The sequence below is a fragment of the Lygodium microphyllum genome, chromosome 14 (genome assembly GCF_053477565.2).
Source record: "Lygodium microphyllum isolate KBCC chromosome 14, Lygodium_microphyllum_v1.1.10, whole genome shotgun sequence".
NCBI classification, from domain to species: Eukaryota; Viridiplantae; Streptophyta; class Polypodiopsida; order Schizaeales; family Lygodiaceae; genus Lygodium; species Lygodium microphyllum.
In genome coordinates this window covers 5,339,203-5,361,415 of record NC_141148.1, presented here as the reverse complement: position 1 = coordinate 5,361,415, position 22,213 = coordinate 5,339,203, and the positions used below count along the sequence as shown (strand labels likewise).

Sequence of the window (22,213 nt, the reverse complement as noted above, 5' to 3'; positions counted from 1 at the left end):
ATATTGATGACAGGCCAGCGAATGTAGTCCCATTGCCAGTTTTTAAGGGAGAGTACAATGAAGACCCCGATCTTCATGTAGCAGAGTTTATGGTAGCATGTGTGGCTAACAATGCCAGAACCCCTGAGCATTGGTTAGCAATATTCCCCGCCACTTTCAAGGGCGCGGCGTTTCAGTGGTATGAGAGACAAGCAGCAGGAACTTTTGGCACATGGGACGACCTGAAGTTGGCCTTCCTCACTAAATTCAGCCGTGAAGGTTTTGAAGAGCGGATGAGAGAGGAATTTATGAACCTAAGTCAATCCTCTGGAGAAAGAGTAGAAGCCTATGTCTCACGAATGGAATCCATCCTGAAGAGATGGACTAACCATAATCTAGATGATGGCATTCAAAAGGGGGTGTTTCTCAGAGGATTACAACCAGAAGTCCGTAAGTTTGTGGAGCTGCAAAGACCAGCCACACTGTAAGTTGCAACAGAAGATGCAAGACTGTATGATGAAGTGGAAGCTAGATTAGTGATAAATTCAGGAAGAGGAGTCCTACCTCCTCTGATGCCAGGAATGATGTACCCCCCCAATGCAGTTCCAGGGACTGTTCCCTATCCCTACCAACAGATGCCCCCGGTATCACAGTACAGTGCACCAAATCCACAGTGGCCACAATCCATGCCTCAAATGGTGGTTCAACCTCAACAACAATGGTCCCAACCAATTTCCTCCATGCCAAATCAGCAGCAACAGTGGAACCCTACCAACTGGAGCCAACAGCCAACAGTTCAAACAGGAGCTCTGAATCAGAACCAGAACAGAGACCCCTCTGTACCAGCCCAACCCGTTTATGCAGTGATTACAGACTCCTCAAAACCCTACTGCCAGTACGTCCGGAGGAGAAAGCTTGAAGGATTACTTATCCAACTCAGTTGCCAACATAAAAAAGGAGTTGATGGATGTGATTACAGAACAACTACAGACGTTGAAAGTGAATACCGCTAGCATATCCAACGTTGCAGGAGCAGGAAGAGATGTGATGCGGTCAAATACTTGGTGTGGTAAGTGTCATCAAGCAGGCCATTTAGCCACCGAATGTACACGAAAACTAACTATTCCTGGGGCCTTCTGTTCCTACTGTTTGCGGAAGAACCATACAGAGGACATTTGCTCTCTGAAGGAGATGCATGATAGGAGAAGGAAGGAAGAAGACGCAAAATTCAACTTGTTGGAATCCAAAATGACAACACAGGATATTGGACCCAAGCCTAGAGAGTTTGGTCCTAATTTCGGACCCAGAAGATTTCCCTCTCAAAGTTACAGAGGAAGACAGTCTGGCGGTGGTCAGAGATCAGAAGTGGAATGTTACAGATGCGGAGAAAAGGGACACATTTCACCAAATTGTCCAAATCCTCGAAGGTCAGTGGATTACAAGCCCTTATGCAGTCGATGCAAAGGAGAAGACCACACTGCAAAAGACTGTCCAAGCCCAGCCCCAGTGAAAAACAGTGCTACTGATAGTCCGGCCAAGGCCCAAGAGCCTACCTCCAATTTAGTGGAATTGGAAGTTGCTGCCATCACGCGTGCAAAGCAAAAGGAACCACCTATCCAGAAAGAAAATAACCCTCCTGCCAGAACAGTGAAGTTCAATCTTCCACCAGAAGAACAGAACCGAACAGAGCCTAACAGTGCCGTACAGAGCACTACAGTGCCACAGAGAGTTACAGAGACAGTTACAGAGACAGGACTAGAGGTCCAGGAGACAGAAGAGGAGGAAGTGCCACAGGTGGCAGAAGAAGTTCCTGTAATTCCTCTGTTGGAAGAAAGAGGGAAAATGAAAATGGGTGTTGCCCCATTCCCTAATCGGTTAGAGAAGCCAGTGGATCCTATTAAGGAATACGATCTGGTCAGAGATCTAGATACCTTTAAACCAAACCTCACATTCCGACAATTATTGATGTTGTCTCCCAGTTGCCGGAAAAGGTTCAAAAGTATACTGACAAGAAGACGTGGTTTAAGGATTGCTCCCTCAACAGCAACAAAGTCCAACAAGGCTCCAGAGCCTGTAAAAGAAGTGGATGTGGCTAATGCTTTCCTAGATCCGAGTACTCCAGAGACTGGCGTGTGGATAGAAGGCTGCTTCATTGCAAATGCACTGATTGATGGAGGTTCATCAGTAAACATTATGACGGATGTGACAATGAAGGATCTAGGCCTACAAGGTGTACAACCCACCCAATGGCTCATCAGATTGGCGGATCAGAGTAGAATCAAGCCTTTGGGCATTCTCCCATATGTGAAGACTACAGTGGCTGGAAAAGATTATTGGCTAACCTATTTGGTAGTGAAGTCAAATTCTTATGGTACATCCTATCCTCTGTTACTGGGCAGACCATGGCTTTTTTAAGCCCGAGCAAGGACCGATTGGTTCAAAGGAACCTTGACCTTGGGTAGAGGACCCAACAAAGTGATGCTGAAACTATATGGCTCTGAAAAAGGACATGGATCCACCTCCTTGGAATTACCTTCTGACTCCCCTAATGAGGCTACAGATGGAACATCAGCAGACGAAGATGCTGTCAAACAGATCCTCCCCAAGAAAACTGTGGCACAATCCTTAACAGTGGATACAACGCCATTATCAATGGGTGAATACTTCCTGCCTGAACCAGGAATGACTTCTGAAATCACTTCTGACAGTGAGATAGAAACATGGATGTACTGTTCTCCCTGTTACATGGCCATAGCAGAAGCAGAGACAGAGGCAGAAGAGGAAACAGAGAATTTGTTCTTCTGTTACAAAGCTCCTACAGAGACAGAAGCAGAAGCAGAGACAGAAGAGGATGGATATGATATGGACAAAGAAGGTTATGAAAGTGAGCCAGAAGAATCTATCCCACCTGCAGAGGATATATTTGGAGAAGAAGTTTCAGAAGCATCAGAAGCAGACGAGCTCATGCTATGGGACAGAATGGTGATGGTACCATTTGGTCTGGTAAATGGATCTTCTCATATGCAAAACCTTTATAAGGAATGGATTAAGAAGAACAAGCCATCTGTCAGCAGTGGCTCATGCCACCCTCACCCATCCTTGCCAAAGAAAGATGATGATGATGCACCGTGCCAACGAGTACCAGTCCCACAAACACAACAGGCATCAGAGGGTCCCTGTTATGTGACGTTCCTGGATTTGTCATCAGAAGATGAGTCTTCAAGCCAAGAGGTAACTAATTTTGAAACCAAGCCCAAAACGGCCCTAATCCCATTTCAACATCTTAAGGAGCAACCTAAGTCTCCACCAAAAGAAGAAGTTGGGTCTAGTGGGACATCAGAAGAGGACATCACTCCCTTGAAGGAGTCGGATCTGTATCCAGAAGCAGTCCGTGGAACCTTCATCCGTGAAGTAGAAGGTGAAAGACAATTAACCTTTGTGGATGCAGAAGGCACTGAACGCCACTTGAAGGTGGGTAGCAGCCTCCCAGAAGAGGAGTTGTCAACCTTGTACAACTTGTTGAAAGAAAATTTGGATGTGTTTGCATGGTCCTACAAAGACCTAAAGGGGATTGATCCCACAATATGTCAACATCATATTGACTTGGAGCCTGATGCCAAGCCAGTACGGCAACGACAGAGGCGAATGAACCCGAATTATTTCACATTGGTGAAAGCGGAGCTGCTGAAGCTTCTGGAAGCCGAGTTCATCTATCCAGTGGCAAATAGTGAATGGGTTTCACCCATCGTGGTTGTACCCAAGAAGAATGGCAAGCTTCGTATATGTGTGGATTTCCGAAAGCTTAATTCCAAGACAAAGAATGATCACTTTCCTATCCCTTTCACAGACCAACTGTTGGACACAGTGGCAGGACATGAGCTTTATTCCCTTTTGGATAGATTCAGCGGATACAACCAAGTGCAGATCGCAGAAGAAGACCAGTCCAAAACAACCTTCACCACAGAATGGGGGACCTACGCTTACCGAGTGATGCCATTTGGGCTCTGCAATGCCCCTGCTACTTTCCAACGAGTCATGATGGCTGCATTTCAGAATCATCTGCACGACTTCATTGAGGTATATTTGGATGACTTCTGTGTCTAAAGCTTGATCCGTGAACACTGGGAACACCTGGAACAATGCTTTGACCGATGCCGGGAGTATGGGATTTCCCTCAACCCCGACAAATGCATCTTTGGGTCTCTTTTGGAGTCCTGTTGAGCCACATTGTCTCCGCACAAGGGATATCAACAGACCCTGCAAAGATTGAAAAGATCGCAGCTCTGACAGCACCCACCAACCTCAAACAGTTGAGGGGATTCCTAGGCCATGTGGGTTACTACAGAAGGTTCATAGCCCATTTTGCAACAAAGGCAACCTCCTTGCACAAGCTCCTGAGGAAAGATGCAGAGTTTACTTGGACGGAAGAATGTGACAAAGCCTTCCACACTTTGAAGCAGTGTCTGATAGAGGCACCCATTCTGCAACCTCCTGATTGGACGAAAGAGTTCCATGTACACATGGATGCATCAATTGAAGGCTTAGGTGCTGTCCTTTGCCAAAAGGGCTCCTCGAAGCTGGATCAACCGATCTTTTACGCAAGCCGAAAAGTCACTGATAGGGAACGGAACTATACAGTGACAGAGCTGGAGTGCTTGGCAATGGTGTTTTCCCTAGAGAAGTTTCGCTATTACCTCCTATTGACCCACTTTAAATTTTATGTGGATCATGAAGCCCTGTCCTTCCTGATGAACAAAGCAGATGTGAAAGGACGAATGATGAGATGGCTCCTGTTATTCCAAGAGTTCGACTTTGAGGTGATTACTAAGCCTGGTCGTTCCTATGTTCTCGCTGATCACCTGTCGCGTATCCCACAAACTGCAGATGAGGAGCAGGATGATCCAGATCTCCCCGATGCTTCCCTATTCCTGGTAGAAACTATCACTCCTTGGTATGCAGACATTGCCAATCTGCTGGCAACCCAACAGTATCCTCCTGGTATTTCTAGTCGGGAAAGGAAGAAGCTCATGTTAGAATCAGCCCCCTACACCCTGCTAGGTGGCGCACTGTACAAGAAAGGCAAAGATGAAGTGCTCAGAAGATGTGTTGCAGGAGATGAGATTGGGATTGTTCTGAAGGCTTGCCATGACGAGCCATGTGGAGGTCACTTTGCAGGAGAAGCTACAGCCAAGAAGGCTCTGCTAGCAGGATATTGGTGGCCTACCATTCATAAGGATGCCTATGATTACTGTAAAAGATGTGATGCTTGTCAAAGAATGGGGAAACCCACGAAGACAAGTGCCATGCCATTGCAACCTATCCTTCCCTTAAAGCCGTTTGAGAAGTGGGGCATCGACTTCATAGGTCCAATCGATCCTCTCACTAGACGGAAACAGAACCGATACATCCTCGTATGTACGGATTATATTACCAAGTGGTGTGAAGCTAAAGCCCTAAAGCGGGACGATGATAACAGCGTGGCCCTGTTCATGTACGAGAATATCATCACCCGTTTTGGCACTCCCTTAGAGCTGGTAAGTGATAGAGGCACTTATTTCCTTAACAAAGTCATGGAAGAGTTGACAGAGTTGTATAAGATCCGCCATCGCAAGTCCACTCCTTATTACCCTAGAGCCAACGGCCAAGTCGAAGTCACCAATCGCATCCTCTGCTCGATTCTGACAAGAACAATTGCCGCACATCGTTGTGATTGGGACAATCGACTTACAGAGGCCCTCTGGGCATACAGAACCTCCCATAAAGCAGCAACAGGACTGACACCCTTTCAGCTGGTATATGGTACAGAAGCTGTTTTTCCTGTTGAACTGGAATTACTCTCTTTGAGAGTAGCTATCAAAGAGCGTTTGGGGGACGATGATTCACTGTAACGCCGTCTCCTGCACTTGGAATGTTTAGACGAAATTCGTAGGATGGCTCTCCAGTGCATGGAAGCCACGCAAGCTCGACGTAAGGCTTACCATGATAGCTTCATCAAGCATAAGGAGTTCAAAGAAGGTGATTTGGTCCTAGCCTATGATTCACGCTTTGGCAAGTTTCCTGGCAAGCTCCAACAGCGGTGGATGGGCCCCTATAAGGTACTTGCCGTCAACCCTAATGGCTCTGTCCAAGTGCAGACTGTTGATGCCTCTAATGATCCCTTTCTGATCAATGGATATCGCCTGAAGAAGTACTTCCCTCCTTGGGGATCTTGACAATTACGGACACTTGATCCTTTCCCTCGTTGGCGCGGCACTGTACTTCTTCTGATGCTACTTTTGATAGCTGTTCTTCAGCCACTCCTGATAAGGTGGATGCAACCCTCTGTCCCCTCAAATCCCCCTTCCAGCCTTGATCTCTTATCCTCTATTTTCCACCAGCGACAGTGGCGAGGTTGGTTCTGATACATGGTATTTCCACTGTTCCCTTGCTTAATTCGAAGAGAAAGAAAAGAATAGAATAGAAAAGAAAAAAAAAATGAAAAATATACATATCGCTCATGGGAGAAAAAGACTTAGGTCCCTGTCATGCCGACCTATTCTTCGGGAAAAGGTGGAAACACCCTCGGGATTTTTTTTATTTTTATTTTTTTTTAAGAGAAAAAAAAAACAAACAAATCTGTTATAAGAGAAAAGGAAGCAATTCCCTGTTATAGCAGGCCTCGTTCCAAGAAAAGGTGGTAAACACCCTTGGGCGGAAAGCTGGCTGTGGAAAAGGTGGTAACACCCAGCAGTCCAGAAAGTGGATTCATTAATTGATATTCCCAGGATCCAATTCCGAAGCTACCTCCCTTGGTACGCTGTGTCCTGGGTCTCTCTGCAAAGTGACTACATGTCCTCTCGCAAACGACATATTCCTGTCCAATACAACGTTCGATTTGATGGCTACCTCCCTGGGTACGCCTCTTCAACAACTGACGACGCGATCTTCATCGACAACCCCTTGAGTGATGTGAGCTTTCATCCTAACCGGATGGGGGACGTGAGTATGGTTGCCCTCTATAACTATCAACAGAGAGTGAGACAGAGGGTGGGGTGAGAGACCAGTCTTTTCCCTTCAAATCAAATGAGAGGTGAGAAGTGTGAATGAAGCGTTGTACGCACGGGATGGGCCTCTCAATGCACAAAGCACAATTTGTTTCTGTGCACTGCACCATAAGGCTCCCTGGCCTTCCTTCTCGCACCGTATGCCGGCATAGGGCGGGATGCACAGTTGCACCATCAAATGCGCACAAGGCATACAACCTTTGCACAAGTGACTGTGAGGATTACATCAATGGGTTTCAGGACAAGGCTGCCCTCCTGTATTTATCAACAGAGAGTGAGACAGAGGGTGGGTTGAGTGTGACTGGAGTTTCTTCAATCAATTACCGAGATGTGAGATTGAGGGACGTTACGACACTTGGAGTCAGGTATGTTCCCGTTTCCCTATGCACCCACGGGATGGGTCTTTGCCGTCATCACAAGACACGTCACCCTGTTCTGTACACTGCACTGTACGGCTCCCTTGCCTTCCTTCTTGCACCTATGCCAGACGGGTTGGACGCACTAATGCACCATCAACTGTGCACCCTGGCATACTCCTGCACCATTTCTCCCTTGTCGATTCCTCAACCGAGTACGCGATATGGGTTTCACTCCTTATTCCTCGAGTGATATTAGTCATGGGGCGTGTGACTGTTCTTTCATTTCATTTGAGTGACTGTGAGTTGAGTGCAATATCCCTCATCATCGATAAATTTCCTGTGATTCCTTCAATCAGCTACCTCCCTGGGTGCTGCCGCGTGGTCCCTGCCATGACGGACGTGTGCGTGTGCCGTGGTACCTCCAGCGCCGACAACGACACTGGACGTACCATCGACACTCACCCTGGCTTTTTGATGCAATGGGTCAAGTTTTTCTAACCCTCCCACTTTGGTTTCTCAGTGATGTTCATGTTTTAAGTGTGGGGAAGTTAGTGGATGGTTTGTGGCGTGGTCCTAGGTCCCTGTTGCTCGATTAACCCTATCCGTTAAGGTCTTAAGTATGGGGACGCGTCCCTACGCGTCTATATTGCATACCCCTCTGCATATGCCTTACCCTGCTCATGCATGTATGCCATGACTTGCTTTTACCCTAATGGGATCCCTTCCCACCCACCCGGTTATGTTCCACCCACCCTTGGGGCTATTCCCTTGCCGTTTTCCTTCATTCCTTGATTTTGAGGTCCTGTCCTGTGAATGCACCCTACGTTCACCAAAGTCCCAATCCAACCTTATAGTCCTGTTCCCTCCTTTGAACTGACCATTTTTCCTTTTTACCTATCCCTATTCCGGTGCACGGTTTTCGAGTTATTAATTTTTGAAGCATTTTGCGCAAATTAGCCGATTTTCCATGTGAACGTGCTTTGCTTGCTCCGGAACCATGATCTGACATCATAGCCTTGCCATCCACTTTTTCCCTGACATTTTTCCTTTTTCCTCCGCATCATTCCGATACACGGTTTGTCCATTATTAATTTTCCGGTTTTTTACGACTTTTTCATGCGTCTTTTTGACATTTTTCCATGTGAACATGCCCTATTTGCATCGGAATTCCAATTTGATTTGACAGTCGTGTCCTTCGTGTCTTCCCCCACCTTTTTCCTTTTTCCTCCTCCCTCTTTCGACTTCCGAATTTTTACTTATTAATTTTTAAATGAATTTTCAGGCATATTTTTGGAGTTTTTTGCATGTGAACCCCTCCTATTTCCACCGGAACTGCGGTTTAATGTGCTAACCATGTGCCACTCCTTCTTGCGGACATTTTTCCTTCTTACTGCATGTCATTCCGACGAACGGTTCGTTCGCTATTAATTTCCGATCCCATTTTCGGGTTTATTTTTTGGGTTTTTCCCACGTGAACGCGTCTTATCTCAGTCGGAATTCTGTTTTGATGTGATAGGATTGTCCGGCACGTCTTTCTGCACCTCATTCCGATGCACGGATCTTCCGATATTAATTTTTACTTACGTATTTTGGTTCGTTTTTTGTGTTTTTTGCGCGTGACCACCCTTTTCCCCCCCGGAACCTCCGTCCCGTATTTTCCTTGTTTTCCCCCTGTCGTCCTGCCCACTTTTTGTTTTTATGCCATTTCGTTTTGACGTCCGGATTGGGAGATATTAATTTTTCTTTAATTTTACGTGTTTTCACGCACTCCGTCTTGCGCGTGAACGCGCCCTTTTTCGATTTTACGTGTCTCCACGAGCCCCAGTCATGTCCACATGACCCGTACCATCATCCCGGTACCATTTCAATTCCGTCACGGCAAATTTTTTTACCCCGCCCCGCACACATGCGCGAGACGGGGGTACGCGTCCCTCTTGGGCCCCTACCCCGCCCATTTCTATTTCCCCCACCCCTACCCTTCCCTGGGTATCCCCTACCCTAACCCGCCCATACCCCCTACTCTATCCCACCCCTCTTGGGCACCCCCCGTGGGTGCCCTTCTCCCTCCACCCCCCTACCCTACCCCTACCCACCCCAACCGCCTCCCATCCCCTCTCTCCCTCCTCCCACGTCCCTTCCCTTCCCCCGCCTTCTTCTCTCCTTCCCCTTCCTCCTCCCTCCTCCCATACCCCTACTCTATCCCACCCCTCTTGGGCACCCCCCGTGGGTGCCCTTCTCCCTCCACCCCCCTACCCTACCCCTACCCACCCCAACCGCCTCCCATCCCCTCTCTCCCTCCTCCTCCCACGTCCCTTCCCTTCCCCCGTCTTCTCCTCTCCTTCCCCTTCCTCCTTCCTCCTCCCGCCTGCATTCTCCTCCCCTTCTTCCTTCCTCCTCCCCCCTTCCTCATTCCTCCGTCCGTCGCCGCCGCAGAGTCGCCCAGGCCCGCCCGTTGTCGCCGCCTGAGGCCCGTCCGTCGCCGCCGCAGTCGCCCAGGCCCGCCCATCGTCGCCGCCTGAGGCCCGTCCGTCGCCACCGCAGAGTCGCCTAGGCCCGCTCGAGGTCGCCGTCCTCCTCCCCTTCCTCCTCCTCCTCCCCTTCCTCCTGCTCCTCCTCCTCTTCCACCTCCTCCTTCCTCACTAACCCCTGGTTAGTTACCACTAACCTACCCCTTGTTATCTAACCTAACAGTAGTTACACTAATTAACCCTAAGTTAGGATAACTAACCTAACCTACCCCTCTAACCCTCCCTAACTCTCGTTAGTTTGTTTAACCTTAGTTAGGTTAGTTTGTTTAACCTTAGTTAGGTTAGTTTGCTTAACCTTAGTTAGGTTAGTTCTAACTACCTCTAACCCTAACCTGATTAACCTAACTTGGCTTGACTTGGACAGACTACCATGACTTACACAAACTAACCAGCCTTAACAGACTTACTTTTAACTTACTTATCTGATTAACATGATTTACATTATTTAATTAATTTTCCCATCAAAATAATTCAAAAAAATTTCTAAAAATTCCCTTTGCTTTTTGCCAATTTTTGGGAGTTTGTCCGCTGGAAATTTCCAACCCTAAAATTTCTGAAAATTACACATTTCCCAATTTATCCCCCAAATTACCAACAAATGTAGAAAATTCATTTAAAAATAGTCACAAAATTCTAAAACAAATTCTGAAAAATTCTAAAAAATTCCCCTCACCCCCCTTGACCATTTTTCATTTATTTTTCACTTTAAAAAATTATCATACATGGTACCCCTTTTTTTTTTAAAACAAAAACAAAACAAAAAACAAACCAACAAACGGAAATTTCCCTTAACACTCTCTATTTTATTTGCATACACTCCATTGTGGATATTTCCTCCCTATTTATGTGTTGAATATATTGATTTCCCTATTCTTATTTTTATTCTTATTTATTTCCAAAAAAAAATAAAAAAAACAAAAACAACACCAACTACACAAACAAAAAAAACAACAAAACACATCCACAAAACATCATACCCTCACTAACAAAACAACCACCATAAATAATCCCAAATTACAAAAAAAATTATTTTAAAAAAACCCAACCACAAAACAAATCAACACATCCGCTAAGGTGTTGTCTTTGTTGTTTCGTCAGTGGTCTTTACTTTTCCTTTACTGGATTCACTTCTTTTGGGGGACTCTTCCGTGCGCATTTCTGCATTACATACACACCCCTTCTAGGTATTTATTTTATGAGTTTTCTTTATTTTCATTTCCCCCTTAATCACACCTTAATTGTTAAAATGAACTCTTTATTCACCCACAGTTCCACGCGCATTCCCGCTCCACACACATATACTTTTTAATTAAAATAAACCCGCCGTTCACTTCACACGCGCTACGTGCGCTACAGAGGCACTTTAATTTTTAATTAAAATCAACCAGCCGTCACATGAGCACGCGCTGGCAAAAAAGCGCTCCACATCACCTTAATTTGTAATCAATGAACTTGCATTTAGAGACCCAGTCGGGTATCGAAGTCTGGGAATCGAATTAATGCACCGCTTCACCTCATAATTGGTATTTTAATTTATAATAAGGAACAGCCGTTTTCTTACTAAGGTTTATCACCTAATAAAACTTTATCCATTCTTAATAATTTATTAAAATCAATCCTTCATTAAATTAATTCCCCCTCACTGCACTTAATTCCCCTTTTTAATGAACTGTTTCGTGGGATGGATATGCGCAGTCATTAGAGTTGTTTTCCTTGTCCAGTCCTAGTTTATCACCGATGTAGTCTTGATATATGTCGGATGTGATATTGTTTTGGTTTACTGTCTTTGTTACGGTTACGGGTATGATATGCAATTTTTTCTTTTCTTGCCTAATACGGGGTTCAGGGTGTTTGTCTGATGCATCGCATGAAGCTTTCGGTCGCATATGTCTCAAGGTCATGTCGAATTTTTTCTAGGATGTGGTTTGCTTGGGGTTAGTTGGTCGAGTCACGTTTTCTTGTTTGGTTATTCTCTTATCCTTGGTTTTTTGTCTGTTGCTTTGCAGGCATTCTCCTTGATTGTCTGTGTTTGTGGTGTGTGTGTAACCATCTGAATGGCCCCTTCTCATACTCCTCCCCCTATCCAGTACGTCCCATTAGTTAGTAGGGATTACTCTTCCCTACTTACTTTTGAGCCTCTCACGAAGGCGGGACTCGCTGCTTTTGTGGCTACTTCCTTTCCATTGCTTCCAGAGGATCCGTCGTTATGTGATGAGTTTCTGGCCTCTTACAGCAAAAAAAAGCCTAGTCCAAGGACTTTCTATGACTTTGACACCTCGAGGCTTAGGGAAGCCTTTGTCTCTTCCCTCCAAAGGTGAACCTTTTGTGACCACTCGTCAGCTTTTCTCTAATGAAGAGATTCTAAAGCTGTTGCAAAAGCAGACAAGGGAAATCCTCGATGTTAAGAAGGTGATCAACTCTTCAGGAGTTTCCTTTTCTATGATCACTGATCCCGTATGGAAGACGATCTGTCAGTTTCTCCAGGACAGGTTTATGCCTGCCAAAACGCCATCCCAGTATTTGTCCAAAGAGCTTTTCACAGCTTCCCGGATGGTGTTGAAAGGAGTTGCTATTGATTGAAGCACTTATCTCCTCACTAAAATGGATCACCATTTCGTTAAAGTCACCAGGGGTAATGTTACCAATGTCACATATAGATCATATTTGTCTGCCTTCTTGACCTATTCACGTTTACAGAAGACTATACCTCCACCTCATCCATCAGATCCAGTACCTTCTCCTCCACCTTCAGAAGAGTCAGCACCTATTGACATAGAGGATGATGATTCTCCGCCTCCCTTGGTCATTCAGCGCAAACGCTTGAAGAGAGTAGCGGATAAAGCTCCTTCAGTACTTCCTTCAGTACCCATTCTTGCTACCTCTGGCAGTGATCTCCCTGGGTATCTCACTTGTAATAACATGTTCAAAGCACATCGAGAAGGATCATTGGATATATCAGTTCCCTCCCTGCACAGTCTAGTTTTAGGGGATACAATTCATTTTCTTTGTAAAGATATTCAGAGCTCCATTGAATTATCTGTGACAGCCTGTGTTCAACAGCTGTACGCGTCTTTTTATGAAGAACTCATGCAGTCTAAGGACCAGTTGCATAAGGCAACATCTGAGTTAGCTTCTGCTAAGGATACCCTAGCAAATTTATTTAAGCAAATGGAACAGCAAACCCAACTGGTTGCCACCCAAAGCGATGAGATTTCTTCTTTGAAGATCCAGTTACTAGAGGCTCAATCCCAGGTTGCTAGCCTTTCAGAGAAAAAGGAGAGGATGTCCAGAGAAGCACAGGAGTTCCAAGCTATCTTAGATGACAAACTTTTAGCTTTACAGATGGCTAATGACACAGTGGCAAACCAAGCCTCCCAAATCCAGCAGTTGCAAGATCAACTTGCAAAGTCCCGCTCTGTTCCTCCAAGCCCTAATATTCCCTTGATTCCTTCTCTTTCACAGCAGGACTTGGCTGCTCTTCAGAGACAGGCTACTTTGTGCCCTCTATTCCAAGATAAAGTGGAAAGATTGCACTCCCAAATGGACTTATTATAGTCTACCTTTGAGCAGTTTCAGGAATATGTTTTACCAGACCATTCTTTCTTTGTCCACTACCACTTACAGAAGTTGGTCTTCTACATGAAGCTTTCCACGATGGATTTACATCTTCCAGAGGATGGCTGGAGTGAGACTTGGTCTGCTGAGTTGTTGACAGAGGTAGTCAGAATGGTATTTGAAGATTCTGTCACGCCCGATATCATGTTGATGTCATACATGTATCTACGAGGAGACTTGTTAATTCCAGATGAGGTGGATATGGCATGGTATGTGGGGAATGTGGTCTTACAGGCTGTTTTGTATGTCAATCATTTGGAGTTGCGCATATCTAACATGTTCCAGAGTTATTCCTCCAAAGTGGCTGATTGTCATGATAATTCGTGGCATCCCATGATTGATTCTGTGGTCCTCAATCAAAGACAAAACACAGCTCCTATCTCTGCCCAGAGTACTAATCAACTGAGGATGGATCTCTTAGCCTATCTTTCAAAACATAATCCATTTGATGCTACCTTCTTTGATGCCTATCATCGACAATCTCTCTTAGGACCTTCTGTTCCTACCCTCCTCTATTACCAACAAATGGCTCACCGATATGCTATATATCTTTCCCTTTGTCAATCTAATTCCACAACTATTTTATTTTACCCCTTCTTTTCCAACCTTCATATTTCCCTCAAATTCCCATTTTTACATACTGTTCCTTTATTGAGGATAGGGTATTTTCCCCTTCTCCGCCCTGTTCTTCTCCATCCATTAATGTACCCTCTACATTTCCTATTTATCAGTTAACACCCTTCCTTAGTGATTCCCTCCAAATTTCTACCACTCCTTTAACCTTTTCTTATTTTTATGATTTTTCCTATCCATCCCTACATCCACTCTTTCTTATTCCATTATCCTCTCCTAACACTTCCATATCTCAACCACCTCAGTTGGTTAGTGACTGTGACGGGTTTGATAATCAGATTTCTAGCAGAAGGGGATGGAGTTCGGATGATTGCCTTACAGGACCTCAAATCAATTGGCCAGTAATTCCAGAAGAATGGACAGCTTCCAGTCAAGCTTATCAGAACTATGTTCATTTTGCTCAGCAGTATTCACAGTCTGCAGATCCCTCAGTGAGATTAACTGCTCACTTTGCTTGGTACCTGGCGTATATGCATAGGCACTCTCATAATGATTCCAAGCCTATTCCAAAGTTGTGCATGAATGTCAATGTCAGCATTGATTCCCAACAGCTAGATATTTTGTATTTTCATGCCCTTTGTTTACTTAGCAGATACTTGGTCTTGTTGGAAAGGATGTGCTGTCTCCAATTTTTTCAAAATCCTCCTAAAAACTTTGTAGATGAATCCTTGTCTATGGATCGTTTCCGACAATATCAATCTTTTAAGAGGGATCATCTTCATTGATACCTTTCCAATGTATGATGGATGTTTTTTAATGAAAATCTTTCTTTTTGAAGAAGTCATTCAGATGGTTGTGTTGTGTATTAGTGTTTATGTTGTGAGTTTATTTATGTCAAACGAACGTGGTGGTTTCCTATTGGATTTCGTGTACGAGCTACATTTTGGAAAATTGTGGTGCCGGGGTCGTGGATGGCGAGTTGAAGCTGATGCTGATGAAGAAGAAGAAAACTTTTATATCCTTTACAAATTTCTTGTGATTTTTAGTTTGCTAAGCGGTGTTAATGTATAAGGGTTTTTCTTTCTTTGTATTTTTATATCAGAACCAGGTTATAAGTTGGGATCGTGGTGGATGGATTCTTTTTTAGAAGATATTGAAGATCAAAATTGAGCTTTTCCCTGAACTTGTATTCCCTTTTTCCTGGGTCGCGAGGACGCTTTCTTATTAAGTGTGGGGATATGTTGCGTGTTGAAATGACTTGTTTTTTGACTGATTTTTGTTGTTTTTGAGAGCTGAATGGTTGATTTTATGAGATGATTGATTGATTTGGAAGTGGTTTGAGAGTGTTTTGGATGATAATGATTGGGTTTTGGAAGATCATGATGTTTATTGATGGTTCTGTGATGTTCTGATAGGTTCTGATTGGTTCTGTATACCTTCTGTTTTGCTCTGTTTTGCTCTGTTTTGTTCTGATTGTCTTCTGTAAGGAGGGATTGAGTATTGATTGATGAAGATTGAGATCTTGTGAAAGTTTATTGAATAGTTTTTGAGAGTTTGGAATGGTTTGAGAATGAGTTATGTGGTTTTGATGATCTTCTGTAACCTTCTGTAGGTCTTCTGTAGAGCTTTTGTTTCTGTTCTGTTCTGTTCTGTACTGTAACTGTTCTGATACTGTTCTGTGACTGTTCTGTATGCTTCTGTATGTGTTCTGATGGATGAGAGTGTAGCTTGGGAAAGTTTTCTAGCCTTGGAAAGAGGTGAATACAAGTGCAAAAGAGCTAGAAGAAGTGGAAGAAGTAGCTGCTGAAGACTCAAGTGAAGACTAGAGTGAAGTGACAGTAGTGAGCTATGAAAGGACACTGTAGTGGCTCTGGTGACTTTTCATATCAAACATACCTCTTGGGAGGGGTATTCACGACCTAAGAAGAATTATTGAGAGTGATTTTTAGAGAGATTGTAGTGAGGATATGATGTATTACTGATGGAGAGAGAGAGAGAGAGTCAGAGATAGCCAATTCTACTGAAACAGAGTGATTGTATATGAGAGATTGAGAGAGAAGACTGAAGATATTGAAGATGAATACTATGTGATGTATTTCCATTCAAAGATTGTGTATTCCTTTGCTTTCTTTGTTCTATTGATGGATTTTGTGAAGATATTGAAAAATATGGTTGATTCTATCAAATCCGTGGGAGATTTACATGATGCTGTATGAAGATTTGTTGTGCCTGGTGTTCTTTTCTTCATTGTGATCATATAAAACATAATAAACAAGCTTGTTGATGTTACAAGATAGATTTTCTTGCAAGAGAATTCCCTTTTCCTTGGTGTTCCTCTCGGGGCTCCAAAAAGGCATCGACTTGCCCACATCATTCCGCACCCAAGAGATACCTTCTTATCTTTTTATGCAACAAGCTTTCTAAAGCCTATAAATACAACCCTTTATAACATTCTCAAGCAATGAATGAACAAGAGCAAGGTTTAGCAATTCACTCAAAGAGCAGACTGTCTTCCAAGCTTTAGTGTTCTTTGAAGCTTTCTTTTGCACTCTTACCTAGCATCTTTGTTTCCTCACTCAGCATTTCTCACTCTCTCGGCTATACTCTGTGTCCACTCTGCATATCATTCACCTCGATCTGTCTTGATCCTGTGTTTTCCTCCCTCCGCTGCATTCACTCTACGTTTATGGGGTATAAGAACAAGGAAAAATGGACAATGTCTAATATGAAACTTTCATTAAATTGAAAGTTTGAATCTTAAATTAATAATTATTTAAAGGTTTCACCCAATAAGTAGCTCCCTTAAATTGTATAGCATACCCTACACTAAAGTTTGGTCCAATGAGCTACTCACTTATGATTAAGAACCCTTGCATTATTTAGCTCGCTGCTCTTCGTCGAAAATGAGATTCAATTAAGGAGCAACTAGATACTCATCATTTAGAAAGTTAATTTTCACTACTTAGGATCTCTCTCTCTCTCTCTCTCTCTCTCATTTAAAAAGCACAAAGTTTGGAGACGGGTATTATTCTCTTCTTTATCGCAACACTTGCAAGTTTCAACCATGAAACATGGGGTGACAACATTTAGGTATCCAATCTTCTCTCTACATGGAAAATCCATTTGGTAGCTCTATAACTCCATTTATAGCAGATATTACTGCTGCTTTTTTATTCAAGTACAGTGAAAATATGTTATTCGACATAACAAGCTGAGATCCTCTATTCTCCTCTAAATTTCTAGCCTTGTGAAATTTCTAGACAACTTTGTCATGAAGAAAGTGATTTTCCCATAGTTTCATTATAAGAAATCCCTCCATTTGTGAGAGGAATAATATGGAATTGTATGGGGACTATGCAAGACTATTGTCAAAGAAAATGCTATCTGAAATTGGGCTCAAATGCTAGTTGTCATTTTTAGGGTTTGGCAAGTTGACGTGTTTTTTGTGGACCTTTTAACACTTAAAAGTTGTTTGGAGGCTAACATTGAAGTTGACAAAGTCATTAAGCACCTATGGATCGGTTGTGTTGTTGAAAATGTTGAATTGCCATTTGTATTAATTTGGAGCATGCAAAGTGAGACTATAGCTCAGACTAAGGCTCCTACATAAAGTAAATAAGGGATTATGGATTTATAGAAGAGGACATCAACTTACAAAAGGAGGCAGCTTTGGACTCTTTAATCTTTTTCAAAAGCAATTACTTCACACTTGCAAGAAGTATAGGAGGTTTATAACTACATCACTACTATGATGGTCTCTACGTTCAGGACCTATCAGCACCCAATACACGAGGGATCTCTTTTGTTTATGTTGAACTGATTACTGCACCTCTTTGGGCTCCATAGAAGGGAATGAATTTAATGAAATAGCCAAGACAATGATTCAAGTAAGCTCTTCTATTTTTGGTGCATCAATTGTCCTAGGGAAGATGTCTGAAAAACGATGACAAGATGCAACAATGTCAATCATAGGTGCTCCAGCAAGTTAGTCATCAAGAACTGGTAACATTTGTCACCGTATATGCCTTCCACCACAAGCAGAGGGCTTATCTTAACGAACAAGATGTTCAGATTCGGACTGATTAACAACCCCCAATCAAGTATGACATGTAGAAGGCATTTAGTTGGCTTAATTTTCTTTCAAGATTGACCACATTCAGGATGGGAGAATGTCATAAACTGCAGAACTCTCCCCTATGCTTCCCTCATGGCTTGGGAATGAATTTAATGAAATAGCCAAGACAATGATTCAAGTGAGCTCTTCTATTTTTGGTGCATCAATTGTCCTAGGGAAGATGTCTGAAAAAGGATGACAAGATGCAACAGTCAATCATAGGTGCTCCAGCAAGTTAGTCATCAAGAACTGGTAACATTTGTCACAGTACATGCCTTCCACCACAAGCAGAGGGCTTATCTTAGTGAACAAGATGTTCAGATCCGGACTGATTAACAAACCCCAATCAAGTATGACATGTAGAAGGCAATTAGTTGGCTTAATTTTCTTTCAAGATTGACCACATTCAGGATGGGAGAATGTCATAAACTGCAGAACTCTCCCCTATGCTTCCCTCATGGCTTGGAAACCCACATGGGTAGGACTTTGACAACAGACCATGGTGGCCTTTCAGGACCTGACCTAAGACTAAGGATAATTGTAAAAGCTAAACGGTGACTTTCTGACTTATACCTAATGTCAGTACGGACAGCATATAGAGACTTTAGGATCTGATCCTGAGAGTGATATTGAACCCTCCAGGATTAGACCCTCAAGAATTGTCTTCGTGTGTAAAGGTTAACAAACCCATGCTGCACCTGCTGCCTGTCGGCTTCACATAGGACTAATTTTCTGACATCGTAATATGGTGCAAGTTGCCCATTGATTCTTCCAGTGCACAATGTAGCTGTAAATGCAACTTTCTGGGTGCTGAGGCTAAGACTTCTATTTTCTCATCAAGTAACGGAGTCCCATGGGGCCAGTGCTTCTTGATCAGCTCATTGTACTTTCCTTTTTGGTTTTCTGATATAAGATATAAATCCCGAACTTCTACAAGGAAAGATTGATGGAAAACACCAGCTTTGACTATAGATCATCAATCAAGCGCATCAACAGAAGAAAACAAGGGTTAAACGTGTTTCTTCTTACTGTCATAAAGACAGCTAATACACTGTGTTTGAGATGAGAGGCTAACCTGCTAGAGAGGAAGTGTGCCGATGCAGCAGCCTGTGATCGAGACTAAGCCACAACCTGAACATCAGGGTTTTGAAGGAACACGTCCTGCAGAAATGAGCAAGACGAGAAGAATGATGAAGCCCTCCTCTGCATTTTACTCTCTCAATTTTAACTCGGCTAATAAGACTTGCACGTAATCCGACTTTTCTTTCTCCGTGTGCGCAGGTTAGCTTCAGCAACCGCGATCGATAGAATCTCTCTCTCTCTCTCTCTCTAAGACAAAAAATTTCTACAACTAACATATACAAAGTTGATGGTTAGCATGAAGAATCTTGTAGACAAGTGGTACTTATCATACAACAAGTTAATCCTTATAAAGACAAATTGGTACTTGTCATGCACCCAATGATGCTTATCATAAAGGCTTTGCTATACTCTTTTCTCTTGAGACTCTAGAAAGCATAAAGATGAAATCTACTCAAAACACAAATGTCAAAATAAGTCTATAATTATGACCATGGCCTGCTATAGACTTATAAATATAGAGTTTAGAGAGTGTAGCAGTGTAAGAGTAGTGAGGATACAATGTTCTATCTAAACACAAAGTATTGACAATAAAATGCAAGTCAATCTAGTGAAAGAACTAAATATCATTCAAACTAGCATAATATCAAGAAGCTTAATTTAAGAGGCAAAGTGATTACACGAGGTGATGCCCGCGGTTAAAGACAAATGGCCTACTATTATACGGGTAACCCAGTGAGATGGTGGATAACAACAAGAAGTAAGGCTACCAAACTGTTTTAAGAGAAGAAAAGACTTTTAATCATCTAATGCAGCATGGATAATTAGAACAACAATGAGTTGGAGAAAGGAAGAGCCTATAGGAGTGTCTCGCACTTGGAAGAAAAGACCAAAGAATGTGTGGAGATCCACAGATTCTTTCAAGATTAACCTAACACTTTTGAGAATTTAAACAAATAAATTGCCTACTAAAGATAGGATGAAGAGGACTAGGATTTTTCCTTTATGCCCTTTTCATAGGAGAGAATAAGAGTCAATTAATCACTTATTTGGGACTGCATCAAAGACCATGCCTACTTGAAAAAGTTGCAAAATTGTATGGAGAAAATTGGGTTTCATCACAAAATAAATTGGAAGTAGGCGCTTCTCAAAGGAGTTTTATGTAGATCAATGTAGTTGTGTAGAAATGCCAGAGTTTTTTGACATGAGTAAAATACACTTTGTATAGTTGATAATGTTTTTAGCCATGTGCTAGCGGAAAGTTTAGCAATATTAGGTATTTTGAGGAAGGCCCCGTGTTCTATTAGAGCTACTAGGAAAATGTTGCTCAAAACTGAACTTATTCATTTAGTGATGATTTAAGCATTTTCCATATTTCTAATATATACTAGACTGCATTACCAAAAGAAAAGGGGGGGAGGAGGGAGAGGGGTGTAATGCACCTACACTCAATCACTCACTCAACATGGCATAGAAAGGTAACACAATATGTGAGAGCAAGGTATACACTTATATTATTCAATGAAAGAAATGGTACGACGTAGGCACATCCCAAGACTACACCCTTGTGACACCACACATATGAGGGTCCACTGCTGGGTATAGGAAATAACACATAGAGTGAAAACTAAGCATGGTTCAAAGTCATTACTACTCCCAATGTAGGTGTTTATGGTAGCAAAGCCCTTACACTAAATCCCGCATAGTGGATTGTTGTCCTCAACAATTTAAGGATAGCGTTGATTAACTTATTTCTTAACACAGTTCCTACTAGCAAGTTGGTCAATGTGTCGGTCTAAGATTGGACTCATTAGCGAGGTCTTAACACAACCTTTTCTATCAAGCTGGTTAGCGTCTACTGCACTACACGAATTGGGATTTCTAGCACAACTTTTTCTATCAAGCTAGCCAGTGTCTACCCACCACTAGACTCTTTACTTTTATTGGTTTTTAGTTTCGTCCACCCTTGACTCAATTACATTAGAGGACTAGAGGCTTCAAAGTATGAGAATCTAAGGAATGACTTGAAGTGTATTGGAAGCATTATTGGTGTTCTCCTTGAGCCAGGTAGCGAAGGCCTCTTTGCCGTCTTCATGAGCCTCCACTTTTGAAATCCAAGCAGCTTCTTTGAGAGAGCATTCCCACTTGGTGAGATACTCGAGGTAATCATTATGCTCCTAGTGCCCAAGGATTGATTCTACTTTGAAGGGGCCATTGGAACGAAGCAGTGGAAAGTGCCGCCCCCATTAGATATATGAGTAAAACTTGTGCCAAAGACATGCATGGAATGCATTGTATACGCAAATGCTCTCTAGGAGGTCCAACTTGTAGGTGACCTCATTCAAAACTTGTGTAATGTCATATGGTCCATAGTACCAATGGTTGAACTTGAAGCTCATATTCTTAGCAAGGACAAATGCTTGGAACTGACAAGGACAGTGTCTCCCTTGGTGAATAGGACTGATTTGCACTTCTTGTTGGCTTGTTTGATCATGGTGAATTTGTTCTTTTCCAAACTCTGCTTGGTTGCATCATTTCTCTCTCTCCATTTCCTCAAGAAGTCTGCTACATCCTAATCTTATGCTTTGGCAGCCCCTAAGGCTAAGGCTAATGGTGTGATTACTTCTTTGCTTGTGGCTAACTCAAAGGGGGTGTAACCTATTGCTGAATGGATTGAGTTGTTGTAGAGTGAAGCTTGAGCACATCAAAGGTACAAGGCCCAATATTTTTTGAACCACCCGAGCATAGCTTCTGAGATAGTTTTCAATGTCTTGGTTCACTCGTTCTATTTGTCCATTTGTCTTTGGGTGGAAGGATGAGGAGAATCTGATTTATTTTTCTAGAGTCTTGAATAGTTCTTTCGACATGTGGCTCATGAAGCAACCATGTTGATCTAATATAATGGCTAATGATAGCCCATGT

The 22,213-nt window shown here is 43.0% G+C and overlaps 1 protein-coding gene across 3 annotated transcripts in view; it reads right to left on the bottom strand.

Annotated features, from left to right (window-relative positions):
- The window catches only part of LOC148025277 (sequence-specific DNA binding transcription factor), a 66,896-nt gene extending 47,302 nt beyond the window's left edge, over window positions 1-19,594 (bottom strand). For all 3 annotated transcript variants that reach the window (XM_087692280.1, XM_087692278.1, XM_087692279.1), the window contains exon 1: window positions 19,287-19,594. The gene's annotated coding sequence lies outside the window, so the exon portion shown is untranslated. The remainder of the gene's footprint in view (window positions 1-19,286) is intronic.
- Between the last annotated feature and the right edge of the window lie 2,619 nt (window positions 19,595-22,213).